General features: G+C 44.0%; 1 protein-coding gene and 1 pseudogene across 1 annotated transcript in view; both read right to left on the reverse strand.

Annotated features, from left to right (window-relative positions):
- Window positions 1–25,744, reverse strand: part of FRMD4B (FERM domain containing 4B) — a 354,838-nt gene extending 329,094 nt beyond the window's left edge. Inside the window, exon 1 of the mRNA XM_012473977.2 lies at window positions 25,573–25,744. The gene's annotated coding sequence lies outside the window, so the exon portion shown is untranslated. The remainder of the gene's footprint in view (window positions 1–25,572) is intronic.
- Window positions 19,090–22,247, reverse strand: LOC105732338 (histone H1.8-like; annotated as a pseudogene).
- Window positions 25,745–26,347: the final 603 nt, after the last annotated feature.

Consider the following 26,347-nt stretch of genomic DNA (forward strand, 5'->3'; position numbering starts at 1 on the left):
GGGGCTGGTAGGTGGGCAGAGAGAGAACACTGACCAACAATCAGGAATTCCCCTGTTGGAAAGCAGTCATCTTCTTACTTTTTCCCATGGGCAATACTCTATTCCTCCTCATGCCTCAGGGATCATCCTAGCTTTTTGGCTTCTGTCTTCTGTTTTCTCTATCTAGACCCTTTCCCTCTCTGGCTAGCTTCCCTAACATATATAGAATCAAAACCCTAGTTTTTTTTTTTTTTTTTTTTACTTAATTTTTTATTTCCATAGGTTTTTGAGGAACAGTTGGTATGTAGTTACATGAGTAAGTTCTTTAGTGGTATTTGTGGGATTTTGGCACAGCCATCACCCGAGCAGTGTACACTTAACCCAATTTGTAGTCTTTTATCTCTCATGCCCTCCCACCCTTTCTCCTGAGTCCCCAAAGTCCACTGTGTCATTCTTATGCCTTTGCACCCTCAGAGCTTAGCTCCACTTATGAGTGAGAACATATGATGTCTGGTTTTCCATTCCTGAACTACTTCACTTAGAATAATAGTCTCCAGTTTTATCCAGGTTGCTGAGAATGCCAATAATTCATTCCTTTTGTTTGGCTGAGTAGTATTCCATCATAATAAAGAAATTGTGAGTATAATAAATAATATTCCTGAGTAGCATTCCATCCACTCATTGATTTATGGGCGTTTGGCCTGGTTCCCTATTTTTGCAATTGTAAATTGAAAACCCCAAAATCTTTAAAGAGCACTTCATGCTAAGCCCTACTGGAAAAGAGATTTGGGATGTATACCAGATACCACTTCGGCTGTACCTTGCAACCTCTCTTCTGGGCTGCTCCCTGCCTCAGCTACACCACAGGTCTCTTTTTTTTCTGTCCTGGGGATTGGCATGAGATGGCTGCTGGGAGCCACTCAGTGTGAGGGAGCTAACACCCAAGAAGAAACCCTTGGCCAAAAGAGGACAAAAGGCCATGGAAAAATATTCTTTTTTTTCCTCCTGGTGGGTAGAAAATTCTAAGGTGCATTTTACATAGCATCTCAGAGCATCCTCAGTGGGACTGAGGCTGGATCCTCGCTCCTGCTCCTTGAGATCTCTGCCCAGAATAAACCACAGGCACCCAAGCTCTCAGAGAAGCTGACAGCAATAATGACCAAAGGGAAGGACTAAGGTCATCAGAATATTAGAAAGGCTTATACATCTACCCTGGTCTACCTGAAAATGGACTTGTTCAGGTCTCTAGTACTCTCAGTTTTTCACTTTGATCTAGATATTCCCATGAGAATAACCTAAGTTCTGTTTGGAGTGAGTTTGGATTTTATTCTGGGAATTAGCACTTCCAATCCTATCTGGATCTTATGGGGGGTTTCTCCGCATGTAGCTTGATGGAGTCGCTGGCTTTCTGTGCCTCTTACCTAATCCTCTCAGGGACAGTGAGAGGGGACCCAGATGGTTCCCCACCCCGCATCAGGGATGTTCTCCCTCCCACACAGGAGATGTGCACCCTCTATTGGGGTCTGGCCAGGCCCTACGACTGAGGAAGGCAATTGACTTCTGCCTCTGAGGAAACCTTCAGTTAGTCTCATAATAAAATTAACTTCTTGGCAGTCTCTTTTATCGGTCTTTGTGTTGGTGTCTCTGGTCCTCAGAAGTCCTGACCTCTCTCCTCAGTCTGTATCTCTCTTTCTTAATTGGTTTACCTCAAGCATGTTTTTCCTAGACCACCATCATCACTTGACTGAAGTGTGGTTGTAGCTTCCTAGCTAACTTACTGATCGCATTCACCATTTCCCAACCTAGTAAATATCCCATGTGACTTTTATTTTAAAGTGTGAATCAGATCATGTCCTCTCTCTGCTTAAGAAACTCCATTCACTTCTCAACTTAAGAAACTCCATTCTCTTCCCAACCCAAACACTTAACCATGGTCTTCAAGGCCATCTTTGATTTAATATTGCCTCACCACTCCCTCCCCTACTGACTGTATTCCAGCCACACAGGCCCATTCTCTATTCTTAAAACCTACCAAGCAGGCCAGGCGCGGTGGCTCAAGCCTGTAATCCCAGCACTTTGGGAGGCCGAGGCGGGCGGATCATGAGGTCAAGAGATCGAGACCATCCTGGTCAACATGGTGAAACCCCGTCTCTACTAAAAATACAAAAATTAGCTGGGCATGGTGGTGCGTGCCTGTAGTCCCAGCTACTCGGGAGGCTGAGGCAGGAGAATTGCTTGAACCCAGGAGGCAGAGGTTGCAGTGAGCCGAGATTGTGCCACTGCACTCCAGCTTGGCGCCTGGCTACAGAGTGAGACTCTGTCTCAAAAAAAAAAAAAAAAAAAAACCTACCAAGCATATTCCTACCTTTGAGGTTTTGTACTCACCATACCTTCTTCCTAGAAATACCCACCCCCTAGACATTCCCACAGCGGGGTCCTTTTCAGCTTTCTGGCTCAGCTGAAATGCCACTCCAAGACAGACTTTCCTCAGTAGCTAATCCAAAGTAACGCTCCCTCTCCAAGTTGCACCCTCTCTCTCAATCACCTGTTTTTTATGGTCCTCGTGGTTCCACACAATTCATGTTACATAGTAGATACTCAATGCTTCCTGAATGAATAAATCAATGAATGAACCCTCTAGCAAGTTGTGAAGCTCACCTATGTTTATGAGTGTGTTAACTGCTGCACTTTTAATTCTAAGACATGTTCTGACTTGTTTTTATTCTTTGCTTACGATAAGGCCTTAGGGTCAAAGACTGCCATTTTAGACACCTGTCCCTGTACTACTCGGTAAGTTATGCTAATGTCCACAAAACCACCTCCCATAACTCACTGGGCTAGCACATCAAAGGTTGTTTTCACATCATTTCCAGATCTGATACAGGTCAGCTTGAGGGAGGAGAGGAATTCTGATTCATAAAGTGTTTTCTAGTGAGTCAGCCAAGCCCTGGGGTCTTACAATCAGGCCCTAGATCTTCTCTATCCAGAAGGCAAATGAGGGCAAAAAAAAAGTCAGGAAAGTAGTGAAGGCAGTTATTATGGGCAAGGTATAAACAAAACATTTATCACTTCTATCCACATTCCACTGATCAGAATGCAGTCTCCTCCTCCCCCATACTCCAGCAAGGGAGGCTGAGCAATGTAATCTGTGTGCCACTCCGGAAGCAAAGAAGTAGAGTTTGGTGAGTACTGGTCCATGTGATAGCCTATTCCGTCAGCCTTCAGATGACATTGCTTGTTATCTGAAACGGGTCCATCTTGCCAGTCAAGTATGCATTTCCAAGCTAAAGCACCACTGGAGGCTGCTGCTGTTGAAAGGATGTAAACATGCAATAGATGCAAAAATAGTCCCTTCTCACGACCTCCTGCATCCTCATCTCCAGCCAACACCTCCCATGACAGAACCTAATCAGAAGCCATCTAATAAGAGAGCCTGCCAAATGTAACTTACAGACTTTGACCCTGGGTCACAGTCTAGCGCAAAGCAAGGTAGGCCCGGAGAGGAGAATCAACAGCTAAATAACCAGCAGAGTGTCATGTTTATTAATTCAACAGAGATAATCAAGAGGATGCAAACCCTAGGTTACTCCATAGGTTATTTTTCTAAGCCCTTTTCTAAAGATTCCTCCTCTGAGGAAATAATTTTCAGGAATCCATGCACATATTCAGAAAAGCAAAATACTAGAAGTGTTAATACATTTAAAAGAAAACTTTCCGACCACCTGTAGAGACCATATAATCACAAGTGAAAAAAAGAATAGAGAAGAGTTAAGCACCAAAAGATTCAGTGCTATGAGCAATGAATAGAATGATCATATTGTATGATTATTCTGCTGGGACACTGGACTCCAAGCATTTGCAAAAGGATGAAGAAATTAATCCAGCCTCATAAGAGGATGACAGAAGTGGCTAAGTAGTCCTTTAGCACAGGGCTTTAAGCCTTGAAAGCTATGGAAAAGCTCAGTGTAAAATAAGGTTAAGGCCCATTCACATGCATAAAGCCGAAAAGGCGGGGAAGGCTGGTGGTAGGGGAGGAGCTTAGGGCAGCACTCAAGTACTGGTGTGGGTACCATTTTCAGTGGAAGCAAGCCCCTCCCTCTTCTATTCTGACATCTTGAGCCCATGCCATCTGGTTTCAAAGTAGCAAAATGATTGCTGAAGCTCCAGTTATGGTATCTCTGTTCTAGACAGCAGAAAGAGGAAATGGAAAGGCAAAAGACTATGCCTCCCATCTGAGTCAGTTCCCAACTACAGCCCTTCCTGGAAGTGCCACAGAGTCATACTTAATAGTGTGAGAAAATGGGAAATACAGTTTTAAGCAGAGCACACTACCAACCCAACTAAGATTGGGGTTCTGTTACCAAGAATGGGAGAAATGGATGTCAGGCAGGTAACTAGCAGTTGGCCACAAACACTAAGGACATGGCTTCCCAGGTGAGCCAGGGGAAAGTGTTGACAATGAAGACATTCAGCTCTCCCCTGAGCAGCTGGTTCCCTCACTTTCACTTGCCACCTGGAGAGTGGCCACCCTATCCAGGAAGTGCCTCTGTGAGGGGTCAGAAAGCACCACCCAACAGAGACTGTCCACTTGACCATCAGACATATCCTTTTCCCCAGCTAACTGGATTGCATCCTTTACCTAAGATAAGCAAATGCTCACTACCATCATGGGTATGTATAGGAAGGAACATATGCTCCTTTACATAGATGACCCCACCCTTCCAGAAAATAGCAAAACCAAGTCTAGGCCTCAGATATAATAAATGTAAAGTTTCTAATCCCGCCTGACTTGGTCAGCAACAGCTCAGCATTATGAGTAATTAATAATGATACAAATAACAGTAACAGTCATCTCTCATTGATTATTGACTATGTGCCAATCACTGTGCTGAGCGTCGTATCCTAGCGGCCCACCTGGGAGTATTAAAAGTGGAAATATATCAGTCTCAGAAGAGGTTTAGATTTGTTTCTTACTCAATGTCACCCAGTTATTAAGTCACAGAGTTAGAATTAAATCCAAGTTTTCCTGACTCCAACCTCCAATGATCTTTTAGTTAACTCCAAATTAACTGAGGCTATCATGTGTTGAACCTTTATATCAGTTAGAATGTAGGTGCTTGGTTTTAATAAAGATGAAGGGAGAGTGGTTTAGATTAGTTCTGATTCAAGTCCAAGTCCAAGTTGGCAGTCCAACAGTCTGGCAGCAGTTGGAGGTTGGGTAGTACAGCTCTGCTCTACACAAAGGTAGGGGAACCCATACCCCTTCCATATTGATGCTTTGCCATCCTATGATTGAAGATGGCTCTCCACACCTCCTTGTTCCGGCTCAAGGGAAGGAGGGAAGAACAAGTAGAATATGTTTCCTTTGAATGGAAATAACTCAGAAGTGGCACACACTTCCTCTCACAGTCCTGTAGGCAGAGCTTGGTCACATGGCCACACCAGTGACAAAAAAGGCTAAGAAATGTAGCCCCTACCTTTGACCAGATAAAACTAAAAGGTGGGAGCTATTCCTAAAAGGAGGAGGGGAAATGGATTTGGGGAACAAAAAGCAGTCTCTGCCACACTTGTGGATTGCATCAGAGGAAGACAGACTGGACTCTGGTTCAGAGGAAGACTGGGCACTGTCCAACCAAGACCACACAAAATGGGGGACTCCAGTAATGGAGATGGGGCAGGATGGAAGTGGGACAGCCCAAAACTGCAACTGGGGCAGTGCTTGGTAATTATATATCAGAAGAAAAAGTGACCATCAGAGCCGAAGGAAAACAAGCTGTTATTGTTGTAAGAAAAATAAAACAAAAGTTCTTGCTAATCACACCCCTAAGTTATACATTTATCTTCCTGGTTCTTTGCCATGATGAGGCTCACTGGTTTTTTTCAAACTCCCCTTTCTCAGAGCACACAGGGTGGGCAGACATTGGGCTTTTGGACAGGGGGAGGAGGTGGCTGGGTCTTTGTGCTGAAAACACCCACTCTGGCTCCTCCCTCTGGACGCAGATCCCAAGGTGGTAGATGTCCTGATGGTACCTCAGAAGGATGAAACCACTCTTGAAAAGTACTGCAGGAAACAGGTCAAAGTAGAGGGCTGGGAAGGCCTGGCATTGTCAGAAGTTCATAATCAACACATGCAGATCGACTTTATGTAGGCTTTGAGGGTTCACAAAGGTCCAGGCTAAGCCCTCAAAAGTCTTCTTGCTGTTATTTGCACACTCCTAGTAGATCCTTTATAAATGGTAGCCTGAAGCCTGCCACTGTACATGTTGTCTTTAATCCTTTTTTTTTTCTTTTCCTTTTGAGACCAGGTCTCATTCTTTCACTCAGGCTGGAGTGCAGTGGCACAATCATGGCTCACTGTAGCCTCAAAATCCCTGAGCTCTGGTAATCCTCCCACTTCAGCCTCCTGAGTAGCTGGGACTACAGATATGTGCCACCACACCTGGCTAAGTTTTGTATTTTTTCTTTTTTTGTAGAAATGGGGTTTTTCCATGTTGCCCACGATGGTGTCAAACTTCTGGGCTCAGGCGATCTGCCTGCCTTGGCCTCTCAAAGTGCTGGGATTACAGGTGTAAGCCCCCCGCCCGGTCTCTCTCTAATTTTTAAAACCACCATAGCTGGTGCTTTTGGCATCCCTCCCATTCCCTTGTCCTTACCATTTTAGAGCACAGTGTCTTGCTTCCAACTGCCAGCACCTGAATTTCTCTACTGAGGACTTTCTTGTGCTGCTAGAGTCCTACTTTGCCAAGCTTAGGATACAACATATGCACCTACGAATTATTATAACACTCTACCTCCCAGAAGTAGCCCTCAGTTAACTACTCTCAGGAATTGGTATATAAATACCCCGGCTCCCTCAGATTTTCCCTCAGATGGGAAAATTTGTGGGCATATGCACTCTGCTGGTTCCCACAGCCTCCTCAGTGGGCTCAAGCCCACTGTGGTAGTTGAATAACACACTTTTTCAGGGGCTGCCTTCCATTCCCTGTCTCATTTCCTGACTGCCCAACTGATGTTTCCCGGGCTTCCAAAATAAACTACTTGTAGTCTATCTCAGGATCTGCTTCTGGGCAAACTTAAATAAGACACCACTGTGAAGTAAGTTATGATCCCTTCAGGGGTAACAGACTGGTAAAAGGTGCACTGGCTCTGGAGTCAGAATAACCCAGATTTGAATTACCACTTTGTCACTTACCAACTGCTCGCAGCTGAGAAAATTATTAGACTCTGGTGCCTCCATTTTCTGGTCTGTTAAAGGAGGCCAATTATACCCATCTTTCAGGACAGGACAGCTTTAAATAAAACGATTCCTCTGATGCCCCTAGCACTGTCCCGGGAACCTAACAGACACTCAACAAGAGTTAGCTTTCTTCCCTCCTGTCTCCAATTTACAATTAAGGAAACTGAAACTCAGGAAGGTTTCCTGACTTGCACAAGGTCAAAAAGGTGGTTAAGTGACAGATCTTGGATTCAAACACAAATATCTTTCTGGTTCCAAATCTACTTATAACTTTTCCGCTGCGCCTTCCATATCCACTTCAGGGCCTAAATTTCCTGACTTGATACACGAAATCATTTTAAACTTCAAATTCCCAGATCTTCCTTTCCCGTTGTCCTCTGCAGATACCACATCTGGCTTCTGATCCTCAGATATCTCCGCATTCTGGTGCCATTCACACCCTTTGCTATTTATGCCCTTCATCCTGGGGCATGGCTCTCTCTTGCCACCCCCCTCATTCAGCTGTAACACACACTTTTAATTTGGGGAAAAAGATTTTCACAAGTTCATCTCTGGATAAAAAACATCACTAAAAATAGATGAAAATGTAGTAAAAAAGGGATTACAGGTAACTCAGGGACAAATGAACGTACATTTGAATATTTTACTCTAAGACACAGGTGAGGAGTCCTTTCCTGGTTCCCCTTTGAAGAGAGCATGCAGAGCCCTTCCAGGGTGGAGTGCAAACCTGCCAAGCACCTGCTGCCTCCTGGTGAGTGAGTGGAGGTCCTGAAAAGGAAGAAATACCCAATGTTTCCAAATTAACTCCCTCAACCAATAGTGCTGTGTTACCCAATAGTCCAGCCAAAAGCAAAGCAGAGGCAAAGACAAAAAGGAAAACAAAAGTCACTATGTTCAACTCTCTGAGTTTTGTAATTGAAAATGTAGAAATAAGCTATTTTTATTTCCACCTTTACATTTGGGCTAATTTTAAAAATACAACGCTATTTTGAAATATGTTTATATTGCAGGAGCATAATCTTTCAGGGGTTGAACTTTGAAAGGTCCTATGTGTGACCTTACCTACAGTACAGTGACCAACCTGTCCTGGGTTTAGTGCTAAAAGTCCTTTGTCCCAGAAAATTTCTTTGTCCTGGGTAAACTGAAATGATTGGTCACCCAATTAAAACACAAATTTGATTCTCAAGTCTTTTCTTTTAAAATATAAATCTCCTTAGGTAGGTCAAAATAATTCACCAGTGGTAATTTAGGGTTCTGCTAGCTTCTCACAAAATACCTCACAAAAATGGTCCCCACATTAAGAATCCATGAGGATCTCCTAATAAAGGAATCATAAATACAGACACTGATAAAAGCAAGATTTCAAAGATCAGATGCTTGTGGTTGTGTGGCGTTCCTTCTGAGGCCTCTGTTCTGTTCCATTGGTCTATATCTCTGTTTTGGTACCAGTACCATGCTGTTTTGATTATAGTAGCTTGTAATATAGTTTGAAGTCAGGTAGCATGATGCCTCCAGCTTTTTTTCTTTTCTTTTTTTTCTCCTTAGGATTATCTTGGCTATGCGGGCTCTCTTTTGGTTCTATATGAAGTTCAAGGCGATTTTTTTCCAGTTCTGTGAAGAAAGACATTGTAGCTTGATGGGGATAGCATTGAATCTATAAATTACTTTGGGCAGTATGGCCATTTTCATGATATTGATTTTCCTAACCATGAGCATGGAATGTTTTCCCATCTATTTGTGTCCTCTCTTATTTCCTTGAGCAGTGGCTTGTAGTTCTCCTTGAAGAGGTCCTTCACATCCCTTGTTAGTTGTATTCCTAGGTATTTTATTCTCTTTGTAGCAATTGTGAATGGAATTCACTCATAATTTGGCTCTCTGTTTGTCTATTATTGGTGTATAGGAATGCTTGCGATTTTTGCACACTGATTTTATATCCTGAGACTTTGCTGAAGTTGCTTATCAGCTTAAGGAGATTTTGGGCTGAGACAATAGGATTTTCTAAATATACAATCATGTCATCTGCAAACAGGGACAATTTGACGTCCTCTCTTCCTATTTGAACACCCTTTATTTCTTTCTCTTGCCTGATGGCCCTGGCCAGAATTTCTAATACTATGTTGAATAGGAGTGGTGAGAGAGGGCATCCTTGTCTTGTGCCAGTTTTCAAAGGGGATGCTTCCAGCTTTTGCCCATTCAGTATGATATTGGCTGTGGGTTTGTCATAAATAGCTTTTATTATTCTGAGATATGATCTATCGATACCTAGTTTTATTGAGAGTTTTTGGCATAAAGCGCTGTTGAATTTTGTCAAAGGCCTTCTCTGCATCTATTGAGATAATCATGTGGTTTTTGTCTTTGGTTCTGTTTATGTGATGGATTACGTTTACTTATTTGCATATGTTGAACCAGCCTTGCATCCCTGGGATGAAGCCAACTTGATCGTGATGGATAAGCTTTTTGATGTGCTGCTGGATTCGGTTTGCCAGTATTTTATTGAAGATTTTTGCATCAATGTTCATCATAGATATTGGCCTAAAATTTTCCATTTTAGTTGTGTCTCTGCCAGGTTTTGGTATCAGGATAATGTTGGTTTCATAAAATGAGTTAGGGAGGATTCCCTGTTTTTGTATTGTTTGGAATAGTTTCAGAAGGAATGGCACCAGCTCCTCTTTATATGTCTGGTAGAATTCGGCTGTGAACCCATCTGGTCCTGGACTTTTTTTGGTTGGTAGGCTATTAATTGCTGCCTCAACTTCAGACCTTGTTATTGGTCTATTCAGGAATTCAGCTTCTTCCTGGTATAGTCTTGGGAGGGTGTAAGTGTCCAGATATTAACCATCTGATCTTTGACAAACCTGACTAAAACAAGCAATGGGGAAAGGATTCCCTATTTAATAAATGGTGTTGGGAAAAATGGCTAGCCATATGCAGAAAGCTGAAACTGGATCCCTTCCTTCACCTTATACAAAAATTAACTCTAAATGGATTAAAGATTTAAACATGAGGCCTAACACCATAAAAACTCTAGAAGAAAACCTAAGCAATACCGACCAGGACTTCATGACTAAAACACCAAAAGCAATGGCAACAAAAGCCAAAATAGACAAGTGGGATCTAATTAAACTTAAGGGCTTCTGCACAGCAAAAGAAATTATCAATAGGGTGAACCAGCAACCAACAGAATGGGAAAAAATTTTTGCAGTCTACCCGTCAGACAAAGGGCTAATACCCAGAATCTACAAAGAACTAAAACAAATATACAAGAAAAAAACAACTTCATCAAAAAGTGGGCAAAGGATATGAACAGATACTTTTCAAAAGAAGACATTTATGAGGCCAAGAAACATATAAAAAAATGTTCATCATCACTGTCATTAGAGAAATGCAAATCAAAACCACATTGAGAGATCATCTCATGCCAGTTAGTATGGCGATCATTAAAAAATCAAGAGACAACAGATGCTGGAGAGGATGTGGAGAAATATGAATGCTTTTACACTGTTGGTGGGAGTGTAGATTAATTCAACCATTGTGGAAGACAGTGTGGTAATTCCTTAAGGATCTAGAATTAGAAATACCATTTGACCCAGCAATCCCATTACTGGATATATACCCAAAGGATTATAAATCATTCTATTATAAAGACCCATGTACACATATGTTTATTGTGGAACTATTCACAATAGCAAAGACGTGGGACCAACCCAAATGCCCATCAATGATAGACTGGATAGAGAAAATGTGGCATATATACACCATGGAATACTATGCAGCCATAAAAAAGGTGAGTTTATAAGCTTTGCAGGGACATGGATGAAACCGGAAACCATCATTCTCAGCAAACTGACCCAAGAACAGAAAACCAAACATCAGATGTTCTCACTCATAAGTGGGTGTTGAACAGTGAGAACACATGGACACAGGGAGGGTAACATCACATACTGGGGCCTAGGGGGTGAGGGGCTAGCAGGGGGAATAGCAGGGTGTGAGGGGATTGGGGATGGATAGCATTAGGAGAAATACCTAATGTAGGTGATGGGGCGATGGATGCAGCAAATCACTACCATGTCATGTGTATATCTATGTAACAAACCTGCACGATCTGCACATGTACCCCAGAACTTAAAGTATAATAAATAAATAAATAAGAAGCAAGATTTCAATAAATGAAGAAAGCAATTTGCATAAAATCTTCCAGTCTACTTTTCACTTATACAAGGAAATAGACTCTCATTCTTCCAGAAACTTGCAGGCCATTTAGTCAATTACCTTCCTTCCTTTGATACATATGGGATGGACAAATAACTGTTTACCCAAGAAAAACTGCTCAAGTACGATTTTTAAAAAAGGGCAATTCTCATGAGGACTCAATTCTCATTGGGACTTCATAGTCCAGTGGTAAGGACTATGATTTTCCATGCCCTGTCCTACCCTGCCCTGCCTTCCCTTCCCTGCCCTTGCCCTCCCTTCCCTTCCCTCCCGATCCCTTCCCTCCCCTCCCCTCCTTCCTCTCTCTTTTCTTTCCTGTTCCTTTCTCTTTCTCGCTTACTTTTTTTTTTCTTTTTTGAGACTCGGTCTCATTTTGTCACCCAGGCTGGAGTGCGGTGGGGCAATCCTGGCTTACTGCAGCCTTGACTTTTCAGGCTCTTGTGATCTTCCCACCTCAGCCTCCTGAGTAGCTGGGACTAAAGGCACCTGCCATCGCGCCTGGTTAATTTTTTATATTTTTAGTAGAGATGGGGTTTTGTCATGTTGCCCAGACTGAACTAAATTCTTGGGTTCAAGCGATCCATCTGCTTTGGCTTATGAAAGTGCTGGGATTGGAGGCATGAGCCACCACACCTGGCCTGGATTCTTAGTCTGGATTCCTCCAGAAGTCAAACTCGGACAAGGATTCAAGTGTAAGGTATTTGTCTGAGAGATGATCCCAGGAAACAACAGTAGGACAGTGTGTGAGACAAGAAAGATAAGGCTACCAAAAAAAAAAAAAAAAGAAAAAGAAGAAAGGACTAGCCTGTTAAGTCACCTACCACTGTGGGTGATTGGAGCGTAACCCCATGAGGAAACTCTGGGAAAAGTTATACAATACACACCTTGGTTTTACTAGAAGACCAAGGGAGCTGGGGTATCCATAGGCCAAACCTTGTTCATCATTGGAAGGAGTAGATGTTAATTCCTCTGCATTTCTAGCCTACCATTTCCACAGTCAGAGAAAATCTTCAGACAAAGCAATGCAGGTGCTGGCAGTAGGAAGTGAAGCTGGCATGCACAACCACGGCCAGGGCAAAGATGTGGAGTTGGCCACTAGCAACACCAGCAGCATCTGCTACAGCAATCAACGCAGAACCCAGGAGCCACCATAGCTCAGTGTTAGTCAGTTGCTGCCATGTGGGAATGCAGCCAGTGTTGCTAGAACTTCTGAATTTTTAAAAGAAACCAGGGATCCAGATTGTTTTGTGGAATTCCCTGATTCATAATTGCTGTAGATTGATTCAAATATTTTAAAAACAGTCTAGGGAATAACCAAGCATGTCTATAGGCAGAATGTAGCCTGTGGGCAATCAGTTTGCATCCGCTACTCTAGTTTAACCTCCTTATTTTATAGATAAGGAGACCAAGGCCCTAGAGGATAGTGACTTGACTCAGGGAATGCTGCAAATTAACCCTTGTCTGGGATCTGCAACCAGTTCCCTTAACTCCCAGGCCAGGGCTCTCCCTAACCCACTGTCTTGCCCACTCTCTCTTCTCCACACCCATCCTCAAAGGGCAGGAGCCTTATCCCTGCTCTCCATGGCACTCAGAGCAAAAAAAGTTTCCCTTCCTTCCATTAAAGAACTAAATATTTGTCTCACTAGAAATGGATTCCTTACTATTCTTAATTTCACAGAAGTTACATAGTGCTTATTTTGTCCTGGGCACCCTTCTATGTACTTTATAAATAAAGACTTTCATTCTCAAAGCAACCCCCCTATGAAGTAAGGATTATTATTTCCCAGTCTTAAAGATGGACAACTGAAATGCAGAGAGGTTAAGAGACTTGCCTGAATTGAAGTAGTGGTGGAATTAGGAGACAAATTTTGGTAGCTGTCTCCAGAGCCACTGATTGACAACCACTACTCAACACTGCCTCTCAACCACCTACCTATTTAGACTTTTAGAATACCCGAATTGGTTCTTTTTTCCATGATAACAGGAATGGGCAAAATATGGGCTCATGAGCCAATATCTACCCACTGCTTGCTTTTGTAATAAAAAGTATACCAGGATACAGTCACACACATTAATTTATGTATTGTCTATAGCTGTTCTTGCCCTACAAGAATTGAGTAGATGCAATACAGGCCATAGGGCCCACAAAGCCTATTTTATTTAGTGCTATAGCTTGAGTAAGTGTTGTTTGTCTCCACCAAATCTTATGTTGAAATTTAATCCCCAATGTTGGAGGTGGGTCCTAATGGGTAGTGTTTGTGTCACTGGGATGGACCCCTCATGAATAGATTAATGCCTTCACTCAAAGGTGAGTGAATTCTCACTCTATTAGTTTTCACAACAGCTAGCTGTTAAAGAGTCTGGCACACCCCAACCCTCACCTCTTCCCTCCTCTCTCATCATGTAATCTCTGCACACACCAGCTCCCATTCCCTTCCACCATGAGTGGAAGCAGCCTGGGGCCCTGACCAGATGCAGATGGCCAATCTTGGACTTTACAGCCATCAGAATCATGGGTCAAATAAAACTTCTTTTTAAAAAAATAAATAAATAAATTACCCAGCCTCAGGTATACCTTTATAGCAACAAAAAATGAACTAAGACATTTAGTATCTGGCCCTCCACAGGAAAGATCCGCCAACTCCTGCATTACAGAATTGTCAAGCTTTCCTCTGACTGCAAGTTACTTGATTATGCTGCTTAGTCATAATGCAGAAAATCCTATAATCCCCCCCAAAGCCTTAGCATACACAGTGATGAATTCACAGGTTAGACTTCTAGAAACTGCAACCCTGCAGATGTCTGGGAAGCCAGAAATCAGCAAAAACACCCTCAGAACTCCACTTGAGGAAAAATATACCAAAAAGTTCCAGGAAATAGGCACAGACCTAATCCTGGGCCCTTACCTGGGCAAAGGCTTTTAAAACAACAGGACTGACAGAAATATTCAAAGAGAGGCAGAGAGGAGAAATAGAAGTAGCTTTTACAATAACCATAGGCATCTTGCAGTTAGAGAGACATGGATTCAAATCTCAACTCTATCACTTACTACTTATCTCTTAAACTTCATTTTTTACCTGTAAAGTAGGGGGAATAATAATGATCATTTCTTGGAGGGGTGGACAGTTTATCCAAGATTATAATGTATATGAATTCTTAGCATCCTGCCTGGGATTTGCTAACTATTCAGAGGAGCTCTATTATTAGTAATAATGGTAACTACAAAAGAATACAGATCTGTGATTACTTATATAGAGGCTCTCAATCCCACACAATTCAGCTGTCAAATAATAGCAGGATTATGGCACAGAACAAAAAGCAATCTTTATCATGATAAGCCCAAGTCAAGAAAAGATGTAGCCACATTTATATGTACCAAGTAAAAAAAAAGTAAAGAAGCATGTGCCATGTTTTCATCAAAGAAAGTTTAAGTAAAAAATAATGTGTGTACAAAGAGGTAAGCTCCAATCACCTGGAAAAATCACTTAAGTGAAACAAATTACTTATTCCTTGACAACACTATATAAATGAAACTGTACATGGGGTGGAAAAAATGTTTGCATTGTAGGCTCTGCAAGAAGACAAAGTTACATTTCTCATCATTTAGTGAAAACATCTATTGAATCGCATGAACCCTTGCTGACAAACTGCCAATTTTTAAATACCCTTCATCAGTATCATTTTCGTAGCTTTTCTCTGAGATCTAGAAAAGACCCAATGATCGGTTTCCAGTATGCTTTTCCAAGTGTAACCAAGCTGAGTGCTAGAAAGTACAATGAGAACCACTGATGATCTGAACTGTTTAAAGCAGCTGAATCATTGCAAAAACAATTTTTTCTTAATGTGTTTGAATCAAACTTTTGACCTCTAGTAAACTGGATGCCCCATTCTTTCAGGCAGTCAAAGATCAACTATACAGGGAACCTGGAGGTATATAAAACAGTACACTACTTTTTTTCTCTCTTAAAAATACAAATTGAATCAATTTAACACAGTTGGAGCAAATGACCATGATATGTCCTCAATTTAAGTCTTACAGCCCCATTGGGATAGCGTTCCGTGGTCCCAATCAAGGAGCACATGTTTTTCATTAGTGTGTCAGGATTCTGCATTTCAGTTTGAGCATTTAAATGGATGCAATTAGTTCACTTGTGATGGCCCCAAAAACCCTTATCTTTTCTGATTTATTGAAGAAGCCACACTCTCTTAATGTTTTGAGATTTGTCTAAATACTAAAATGTTATTTGATATGACAAGTTACAACAAATACCACTTTTACTGCATGGCACATAATTATGCTGAAACTTTCCAGTGATATACTATTGCTTAGGAAGCCTTTTAAGTGCATCTATCTGAGATTTAAAAAAATTAAAGTGAAACTGGTGCAGCCGATACAGATAAAGTGCAGGGCACATAATTCTGGTTGTTCATAGCATAAAGGTTTAGAGGTGGAAGGATCTCAAGTGACAATACCCATTTGACAAATCCAGAGGGCTAATGAGCATGTTTCTGGTCAGTCTGCTGCCAAGGTGGGATCAGAACTTGGCCTTCCTGGTTCTTGATCCAGTGCCAATTCCAGCTCCCCTCTCTCCCCAGCCCCTCCTCTATCTGGCAAAACTCGACTTGAGTATTAAACTTGGATGAAGCAGGGCCAAAGCTGGCCAGGCAAGCTTTGTGCCTGCCCTGCATTCTGGTCACATATGAGCCTTCTGCTCTTTTGCAAAGACTGAATTGATGGGATGGGCTCAGTCAGGTGCAGCAAGGAAAGCCCGACAACAATCCTCAGCCATATCCATTGTCGGGTCCCCCATGATGCTGTCGGCTGTTATAAGCACCAGCCGGAAGATGGATGCTGGTATTTCCAGAAAGACCTTTTGAATCAGGAGGCGCTCTGACGAGCCCATGCTGTGGCAAGAGCGTAATTACTTCCAATAACTGTCTGTCTAGACTACTTAGTGATTTCCAAAGCCAAGCTCCTCCTCACTGCAACAACACCTTCAGTGTTTATTTGGGGGGCAGTTTTGCACTTATTTCTTATGGAAGATCACAATGCCGAAAATTTCATTCTGTTAATAGTTTAGTCGGCAAGGCAGAAAGAAATAACTTTTATAAATAATGATTAAGGACAAGCTATTTGATAACTTTGAATGCTTGTTCAGGATCTGTTGTAGGGGGCAATAGTCTCATCTAGAACAAGATGAACCATTAGAATCTCCTGTGAGGCACACTCTTGGGAGAGAAAGGCAAGATTTTATGCTGTGACCATTAGGGACACCAGAAAGCAGAGATTCTTGCAGTATGGTGGCAAAGGGCACGAAGTCCATTCTGAGTTTGAATTCCAGGGCTGTCACTTACTAGCTGTGCGATTTTGGACAAGTCACTCGCCCTCTCCAAGCCTCAGTTTCTACCTCTGCAGAATGTGGGTTATTGTGGGTCATCGTGGAGATGGAATGAAATGCTGCTTGGACAGTACTTGGCAAATGCCTGGCACTTGGCACTTATAGGGGATCAATAAAAGGTGGCCATTGTCACCAGACACCAGTCAGTGTGCTTGTGCTTTGAAAAGGGGACTTTCTGATCCAACATTCCATGCTGATTCTCTGTGTTAATGAGATTGTTGCTGAAATCTCCACTTTGCCCTTTTTGGAGTCTTCCCTGCTACTTCTGTCCCTCCTCCTACTCGTCAAATGCTCTGGAACTCTCCACTTGCTGCTGCATATCTTTCAGGCTCAAGCAGAATCCAATCCCATGCACCCCCTGCTACCATGCCACTGGATCAGCTCCAGACAGATTACCACACCTCTCATCTGGTGTCTGGATAGGGGAGTTCACCTTTCATGTTCACATCTCCTCTCCCTAACATGATTAAGCTTCTGGGAGACAAGGAATTGCCTTACATATCCTCTACAGCACTCAATACATGCCCAAGAATCTTCCAGGTTCCCGGATCCCTTGTTACACAAAGTGTGGTCCAGAGACCAGCACCACTGGCATCACCTGGAGCTTGTTAGAAACGCGGTCTCAGACCCCAGTCCAGATGTGCTGAATCAGAATCTGATCCCCTAGTGATTCATGTGCACCAAGTTCAGGGAACACCTCTCTAGTCCAGGGTTTCCCAGACTTCAGTCATTCACATCTTCACGTCATAGGTTTTGCCATTTTCCAGTACTATCTACACTATGTTTTACCTAATACATATTTTTACACTGACACTACTTCTTTCTCAGACACATTCTAAGCAATATTATTTAGTCTGTGAATAGTTTGTTCAGCAAGGCAGAAAGGAATATAATCCCTTACAAAACATGAAGGTCTAGGTGAATTATTTTCTGGTACACATTAAAAATAAATAGCCAATAAGGTAAAATGTTTCTCTATCACCTAAAATTAACTCATGTACCACCAGGAATATACCTACCCACTTTAGTAAACACAGTTCTAGGCTTTTTGTAGCTGGATTAGAAGACATCTAAGTCCAGCGCTCCTGAACTGTGTCTGTGCCCACTTAGTGTGGCTACCCTATGGGGTGAATGCATTTGTCTTCAAGACAGAGATGATTGTGGGAGGCTGAAAACCTAGGTTCTCACCCTGCGCCATCCCTTAATGACTTGCCAACAACTCACACCCTCTCTTTGGGGATCATTTTTATGTGTTCGCTGATCTAAAGCCTCCCAAGTCAAAAAAAATGACATTATAATTATGAGAACAAAGGCTCTGTTGTTAGAGTGACCTGGAGTTGAAATAAAAGCTCTATTACTTTTTAATGGAATTACTTTTTCATTGAATCTCTGTTTTCCTCATCTGTAAAATGGACAATAAGTAGACATAACACCCATCTCAGAGGATTTGTAAGAAGAAAGAAAACAACTGAAAAATGTCTAGCTTAAAATGTGGCACATAGTTTGCGTTCAACAAATAATACGAATTATTACATTTTCTGAGCCTCTACAAAGCACAAATAATAAATTTTTTAGTACTTACTCCACAGCAGGCACTACATGAAACACTTCTTTATATTTTACCATCTAATCCTCAAAATAACTGATGAGGTAGGAATTCTTATAATCTCCAGTTTATAATAAAGAAACGGAGGCACAATAAAACATTAAGTCAGTTGGTCCAAGCACACGTTTAGTAAGCAGCAAAGACAGATCTGAGTGTAGATCCTCTGAAGCTAGAACCAGTATTCACAACAATGACCTGTCCTGTCTTCTTATAAAACACTACTCAACATGCAGACTTTGCCAACTCAACCAATATGATATGATTTTGGCCAAGTGGCAATCTCACAACCAGTTTCCTTGGCTGTATAATGAGGGGCGTCAGGGGACCCCATTTCATAGGGTGTGGTGAGCATTGAATGAGGCCACCCTCATGGATATCACAGAGCAGTTCCCAGCACAGGTGAGCACTTGTTAGCCATGTGCTGCTATTGTTATCATTAGTTCTACTATTATTTGTTGAGCCTTTAAATCTGCGCAAGATTTGTGTGTGTGTGTGTGTGTGTGTGCGCGCGCGCGTGCACGCGCGCGCGCAGATGCACAGCAAAAGAAATGAAAGTCTTTATTGGTAAACAGCTTACAATGAAATAAATAGAGCAGCGGTTTGTTGAAGAATAAAAACTAGAGCAGAGGCTCGGTCTCTCTTCACCCCTGCCTCCTGTCCTAGGATTCAGCCCTCTGGCTAGACACTTTGGATGAGGAGACCTTAATGTGCAGTCCAGCTCTCCCAGACCCTTGTGGTGTCTCTGTCTTCTTGGACAGGTGTGCGGGCACCACCTAGACCCACTGCCCTTAGCAAGAGAAGTAGCCTTGGCATTTGGCCTCTGCCCAGTCCCGTGGGCAGCTGCCCCTTTAGGGGCTTGGCCTTGGCCACCACCTTGTTTTTGGTTGGGAAAGCAGCACCATTCTTGATCTTGTTGACTGTGTGTTCTGAACTCTTACTCCCAGCTTTGGTTCTCTGGTGGGCCTCAGCATCTCCTTGGCTGCTCCTGCTGCCTTTGGCCTTTGCCTTCCTGCTGAGCCCGCTGGCACTGGAAGGGGCCTGCATGGCCTTGTCTGGCTTAGGGAGTGCCTTCCTAGCCTTGTCCAGCTGTGTCCTGGTGTCCTTGGCCGTGCCGCCTTGCTTGCAGGCAGGCCTTCTCTGTGGCTGCGCCTGGCTTGGGAGGAGACTTTTGCACCTCTCCTGGCCTCTTGGCTGCCTTCTTCACCTTGCCCGCATTGGGAGGGTCCTCCTTTGTCTCCTTTGCTTTCTTGGGGCCCCTCCCTTGGCCTCTCCTGCTCTCCTGGGGTCTGTAAGGGGGCTATCATCCTGGACTGGATTTTACTCTTGTGCTTGGGAACTAATTTGAAGCTGCCAGTGGCGTCCCTGGCTTTGGAGTTGAGGGGCTTGGTGAGGAGGCTGTGGCACATGCCAGTGGCCATCACCTGCTTCAGCAGGTACTTGAAGCGGAGGACGTCCACTATTGAGTACTTGTGCAGGATGTAGAGCTTGATGGCCTCCACTGACTTGCCCCAGCACTGCTCCCCCACCTGTAGCACCTCTAGCACTGTGCATGGGCAGGGTCCGGGGCGGGGTGTGTGGGGAGATGCCCACCAGGAAGCTGCTCCGGCTAGGGCCTGGCTTTTCAAATTCAGGGGGCCTGGATGATCATGCTGTGGAAGTTGAGGAAGGTGAGATGTCACTGGTGACTCTCCCGGGAGGGGAGGCATCAGGACTTTTATCCTTCAGTTATGGTAAGGACTTCCTCAGCTTTAATTTTTTTAAATTTTTTAATTTTTTGAGACAGAGTCTTGCTCTGTTGCCCAGGTTGGAGTGCAGTGACACTATCATGGCTCACTGCAGCCTCAACCTCCTGGGCTCAACCGATCCTTCTGCCTCACCCTTTTGAGTAGCTGGGATTACAGAAGTGTGCCACCACACCCAGCTAATTTTTAAAATTTTAAGTAGGGATGAGGTCTTGCTAGGTTGCCTAGGCTGGTCTTGAACTCCTGGGCTCAAGCAATCTTCCTACTCCAGCCTCCCAAAGTGCTGGGATTACAGGGATGAGCCACTGCGCCCCACCAGGAATTCTTTATCAGATAATTTAATCTATTAAATAGATGCCTGGTCATGGCACCCTAAAATCATAGCCTTTATACGTGGGGTGACCATATAATTTATCATCCAAACTGGAGGCACAGACATTAACCAGGATTGACCCAGGCAAGCCAGCATGATCACTCTACTTCTAGGGCCTCTCTGCTGTGAGTGAACATTATCCTCACAGCTGTACACACTGGGGTCCCCTTTCCCACTGGATAACTGCATAAAGTGACAGAGGACAATTATAAGCAGCACATTTTTAAGGACAAAGTAACACAGACCCAAATAAATACCCCAAGGCTGAAGAACTGCAGAATAGAGCACTCATTTGCCCTGGGCTTTAAGGAGGTGAATTCTTCAAATACTTTGCTCTAAGACACTACTTAAATAACTGCTTTCATTACATTAGCACGGTAAATTGATTCAAATAAATGTCTTCCAAGATTTGCACATAAATGAAAACAGGATCATGATCACCCCTTGTAAGAGGTTTTGGAACTGCTGTGGGTTTTTAATCAATATATCTGCCTTTATCTTCTTAGTGTCATTGGAAAATAAAGTAACTACTATCAATTTAACTTGTTCTGCATCTTGATCTCATAAATCCTGAAATCGACCATGTTAAAAGTAACAGCTAAGGTTTTCCTTGCACAGATGAAAAATCATATTGATAACCTATTTGCCTGAATACAATTCAGCTTATTTTCCATTATTTGGGGCATCACAAAAGAAGAGCAATTAGCATATGTGCATTAGGGACTTGTGCTCCATGGTGAACATTTATTCCTTTCTTAGCTTTAATTTCCCCCTTTTTCCACACCTGTATTCATGTGGCAGTCCAGCCCTCTGATGTCCTCCAACTACGTGGTCTGGGTAGGAATCCACCACTGGGGCAAAACCCTCAACCTCTGCAGAAGTCACTTAGCACAGAGATTTCCTCCAGCTGTGCCAGCTGGGTGAATCAGAGCTCATTTTGAAAGTTTTTGTTCATTAACTGGGGAAGGGAATGTTTTTTGTCACTGAACTTGAACTTGAAACTGTGTAAACCAGCAAGTGCTATACAGTCTTCTTGTCACCCAAGAAGGACCCCAATACACAGAGGAAAGAAGAGACAGGCAGGCCTGAGGAATGAAAATAAATCAGAACCTGTCACTGTTTAGCCCTAAGCAAGATGTTCTTGAAGTCAGTCCTATCCATGTACCTTTCAGTAACATGAACCAATATGCAGGAAAAAAACATATTGTATATATGCATATATATAATATCCTAATTCCATTTAAAATTGGGTTTGTAACTTATTATCAAAATAGTACTAACAGATACATGCATCCTGTGGCAGTGCCTTTCAAACTTTTTGACAGCTAAGAATTACATTTTATACTACAACCCAGAATGCACACAGGAGTAACTCAAAATTTCATGAAATTACAGAACTCTTGTAACATATGATGATGCTGACACTTGCTGTCTTGTTTTACTTAAAAAAAAAAATACTGGTAGTAACTCATGAAATGGATTTTATGACCTTCATATTGACAAAACACTGCCTTATGAGTTTAGGTTAAAAATTGATTTCACCAGGAAGAATGAGATAAGAAATGATGTGATAATTTCAGTAAATCTGGTTATTGGGGAGAATAAGAGATCTGACCCCTAAGTTACGTAGATAGTTTATCAAGCATCTAGCAACAGAAAATTGTCATCTTACCACTTCTCTCTGACTGCCCACAACATACATTTGGCAGAAGAGAAAAAAAATCTTACTGACTTAGAAATAAATGAATTATCAAAAAAAATCTTCCCTCTAAAACAAAATAACAACTACATCTAAAAAGGGAGAGATATGTAAGTAAAGTAAGACCTGCTGATGAGCTGAGTGCATTATTTATTTATAGGCTGGTGATAGTCACTTCAGTGAGCCCTGGCAGTCCTGAACATGCAAAATAGTGCATTCATGATAAGATCAGACCTCTGGGGTAGATTTAAAGGGAGGGATAGAGAGAGAGAGATCACTTTCAGCATGTCTCAAACCTTCACTTACGTCTGTAAGATTAAGTACGAAGATTTCCTGCTAGAAAATTACTGAAGTCTGGATAAGGCAGGATATTTTTAACTGTTTTCCATGTACCCTATTTGTATTGTCAGTTAGCCAAAACTTTCTTTTTGTCTGCTCAAAGCATGCAGAGTCTTGATGAAATTTGTGGAATCAAAAGGAGAACTAAGATTCTCAGGCTTGCTGAAACTAGAGGCCAGTGACAATAAACATTACGGAGAAAACTTCAGCTGATTTGACACTTGCGAGTGGCTGTGAAGGTAACTCCTCCTACACTTTTCTAGATTAGGCTCAAATGCAACCATCTGCCTCTTTGAGAAGCCCATTCACTTTTCTGCCACTAAGATGGAAAATTATTAATTTCAAAATAGTGAAGTTTAATACAGGAAAACAGGATCATGATTCCCATGATCACTGGTAGGGGAAAGATCTTCTGGGAACTTTCCCATGGATAATGAAAATTAAACCTCAAAATGTCTTATGTAGGTAATTTCTTCATGTTCCATCACCATATTGTTTAAATGCATTCCACCTGCATTTCTGAATTTAAGCAAATAAAAGTTTGATTAATATTACTTGCAGATGTCACAAAGAGGTGATTAAACCTCTACCATTCAATAAGTCCTTGGAGTTGTCTACATTTTTCTCACTCTTTTAGGAAATGTAATCACTGTTCAAAAGGGGCATGTGTGTGTGTGTGTGTGTGTGTGTGTGTGTGTGTGTGTGATTTTTTATTACAACATTTTCAGATTACAAAAAGGAAGAATTGGCCGGGCGCGGTGGCTCACACCTGTAACCCCAGCATTTTGGCAGGCTAAGGCAGGTGGATCTTTTGAAGTCAGGAGTTCAAGACCAGCCTGACCAACATGGTGACACCCATCTCTACTAAAAATACAAACATTAGCCAGGCGGCAGTGGTGCGTGCCTGTAATCCCAGCTACTCGGGAGGCTGAGGCAAGAGAATCACTTAAACCTGGGAGGCGTGGTTGCGGTAATCCTAGATGGCGCCACTGCCCTCCAGCCAGAGCGAGACTCGATCTCAAAAAAAAAAAAAAAAAAAAAAAAATTAAGAACTGTAGAAACACCAATACATCCACCACTTATCTTGTGACACGTAATTTAGAGACAAAAATACATAGAGTGCTTACTGTGTGTCAGTCTCTCTTAAATATCATCTTATATAAATTTATTAAAAATATATGGGCCGGGCGTGGTGGCTCACGCCTGTAATCTCAGCACTTTGGTAGGCCGAGGCGGGCAGATCATGAGGTCAGGTGATCGAAACCATCCTGGCTAACATGGTGAAACTCCGTCTCTACTAAAAATACAAATATATGTGTGTGTGTGTGGGGGGGGGGGGGCAGGGCATGGTGGCTGGCACCTGTAATCCCAGCTACTCAGGAGGTTGAGACAGAAGACTTGCTTGAACCTGGGAGGCAGAGGTTGCAGTGAGCTGAGATCACGCCACTGCACTCCAGCCTGGGCGACGAGAGCCGCTCTCTCTGTATATATATATATACAGTAGTTATTGTTGTTATTGTTATTATTTTCTTCATCCTTATTAACAACACCATTGTAGCACATCCCTTTTAAAGGCACTGTCTTGTTAAGAGCCTGGCATCTGAAATTAGATCTTATATAAACCACAGATTACTGGTGCGACTCACGGTAAGTTACTTAAGCTCTCTGTAGGGCCAGGTTTACCACTTCATGGATTATGGATGATGCCCCAAAAGTGCCTACCAGGATGCCGCCACACAGTCAGCCTCTCTTAACCACCATTCTTCACAGCATGTGTAGGTTAAGTAAGGCGAAGCTGCTTCTCTTCCCCTCCAGACATTTGATTTGTAAACCCTGCAGATCCATTCCCTTTAGGACAGGAAACAGCACATCGGGGATTGTGCTATAATCTTGTACACATCTTCTGAGTTGGCGAGTAAGTTTCTGGGGTCGACACCACCTAATCTTGAAGGATCAACCAGCTTTCCGGAAAGACTGCTGCTGTCAGCACCCCAAGGTCTTTCTTCCCAAAAGGCCCAGGCTCTAGTCGCAGCCGTCTGGGTACCAGCAAACACACCAAATCAGTTCGCGAAGTTCAGAGGAGTTGGCTATGGTATGTTTACAAGTCCTAGCAGATCGCAGGAATGTTCAGGATAATTATTACCCCACCCAGGAGCGCCCAGCCCAACCCTCTCACATCTGGAAGGAAGCGGCCACACAAAGGAGAGCGAAAGAGAGACCTCCTCCTGCGGCTGCTTTCTCAGGCCAGAGAAGATTTAATACACGTCTCACCCCTTTTGTGAACAAGAGCAGGCACTGTTCAGTATGTTTAAAAGCACAGGACATCCAAGGCAAGGGAAGAGTTTGTCCTCCATTTCAAACGAAATGGCACTTCTCAAAGTAGGAGCTAAAAATTATCTTTATTTTTTCCTCCCCAGATGAAAATGAAAAGTGAAATACTCCACAAAATAGAGAGCGATTCACAGGCACACCGCCTCTCCGAGAGAGGAGCGGCTAGGATCTGACACACCTATTTGAAAAGGGCAGCCAAACCAAACCCTTAATGTCTGACCTCTGCTAACTCCAGGGATTTCCCCCCACTCTTTTCGCTGCCTTTTAGAAGTATCTCTGGGGGTCGGATCCGGGATTCATTAGCTCTTCTCCCGACCTCCCACGAACGCGCTGCAACCAAAGCACTCGGTCCCCGGCGGCGCGTTTGCAAACCCCATCAACGCCAACGCCTCGAAACCGCCAAACTTCCTGTCTCCACACCACCAAAGCGACCAAAGCGCCGTGCCAAGTGCCCCAGGGACTCCAGCTAAGGCTGCAGCCAGACCCCGAGCCCCAGGGCGGGGCTTCCTGCTCGCCAGAGTGCCCGGGACCCGCACCTCCGCTGGGGGTCTCCAAACGTGCGCGCTGCGCCCTGGGCGCACCAGGCGCGCCTGTGGCCGTGTCTTGCGGCCGCGCCCTGGCAGCGCGCTCGGGGAGCCCGGGGCGGTTGCCCACCTACCTGCTCTGCCGCCTCCTCCCTGCGGCGCGCCGGGGCTGTCGACCGCTACTTTATTGTCTCGGCGGCTCACTGCGCCGGACCTGGGGACCCGGCTCTGCGCCAGTCCTGCAAGTACGCTCTGCGCTGTGCCTTCCCCTGAGGCGGCTGCCTTCCTCTTCTTCCTCTTCCTCTCTGTCCAAGCTCCCGCTCAGCACGTGAGCCACGCAGCCCGACTCCCCGGCTCGCTGGGCAGCCAGCGCCTGCCGCATCCCCCGGCCCGGGGCTGCAGGTCGCCCCCGCCGCCGCCGCTGCCGCTCGCCGCACGTTCTCGCTTTGATCCACACTTACAGCTGTGCCCCGGACCGCCTTTCTCGCTTCCTTCCGTCCTGCCTGCCTCCTCTCGCTGTCAGCCGGGGCTTTCGGCTCCCTCTCTCCCCAGCTGCCCCCGCCCGCCGCCTCTCCGGGGGCTGGGGCGGCCGCTGCCAATGAGACTCAGCTGATGCGCTGTTCCGGCCCAGTCATTGTATCGGGAGGGGAGGAAGAGGAGGGGGAGCGGGAGGAAGGGAGGGGGCGCCCTTGGCCCCTGCCGTGCGCGGCTGCTGGCTGGGCTAGCCTTGCCCGACAGAGAAAGGGCGCCGGTGCCAGGAGGCGCGGAGCGGCTCCTGCCAGGAGTAGGGGAAAGAGGGCATCGCCAGCCCGCGCCTCTCCATCGCTCCCTCGGACTCCTACAATCGCTGGGCGGGACTTGATTCCGCCTCCCAGGCTGCAGGCATCCCAGGACTTGAGTGCCCTTAGA

The sequence above is a fragment of the Aotus nancymaae genome, unplaced genomic scaffold, assembly GCF_030222135.1.
Source record: "Aotus nancymaae isolate 86718 unplaced genomic scaffold, 86718_ANA_hifiasm-v0.15.2.pri h1tg000046l, whole genome shotgun sequence".
NCBI lineage: Eukaryota > Metazoa > Chordata > Mammalia > Primates > Aotidae > Aotus > Aotus nancymaae.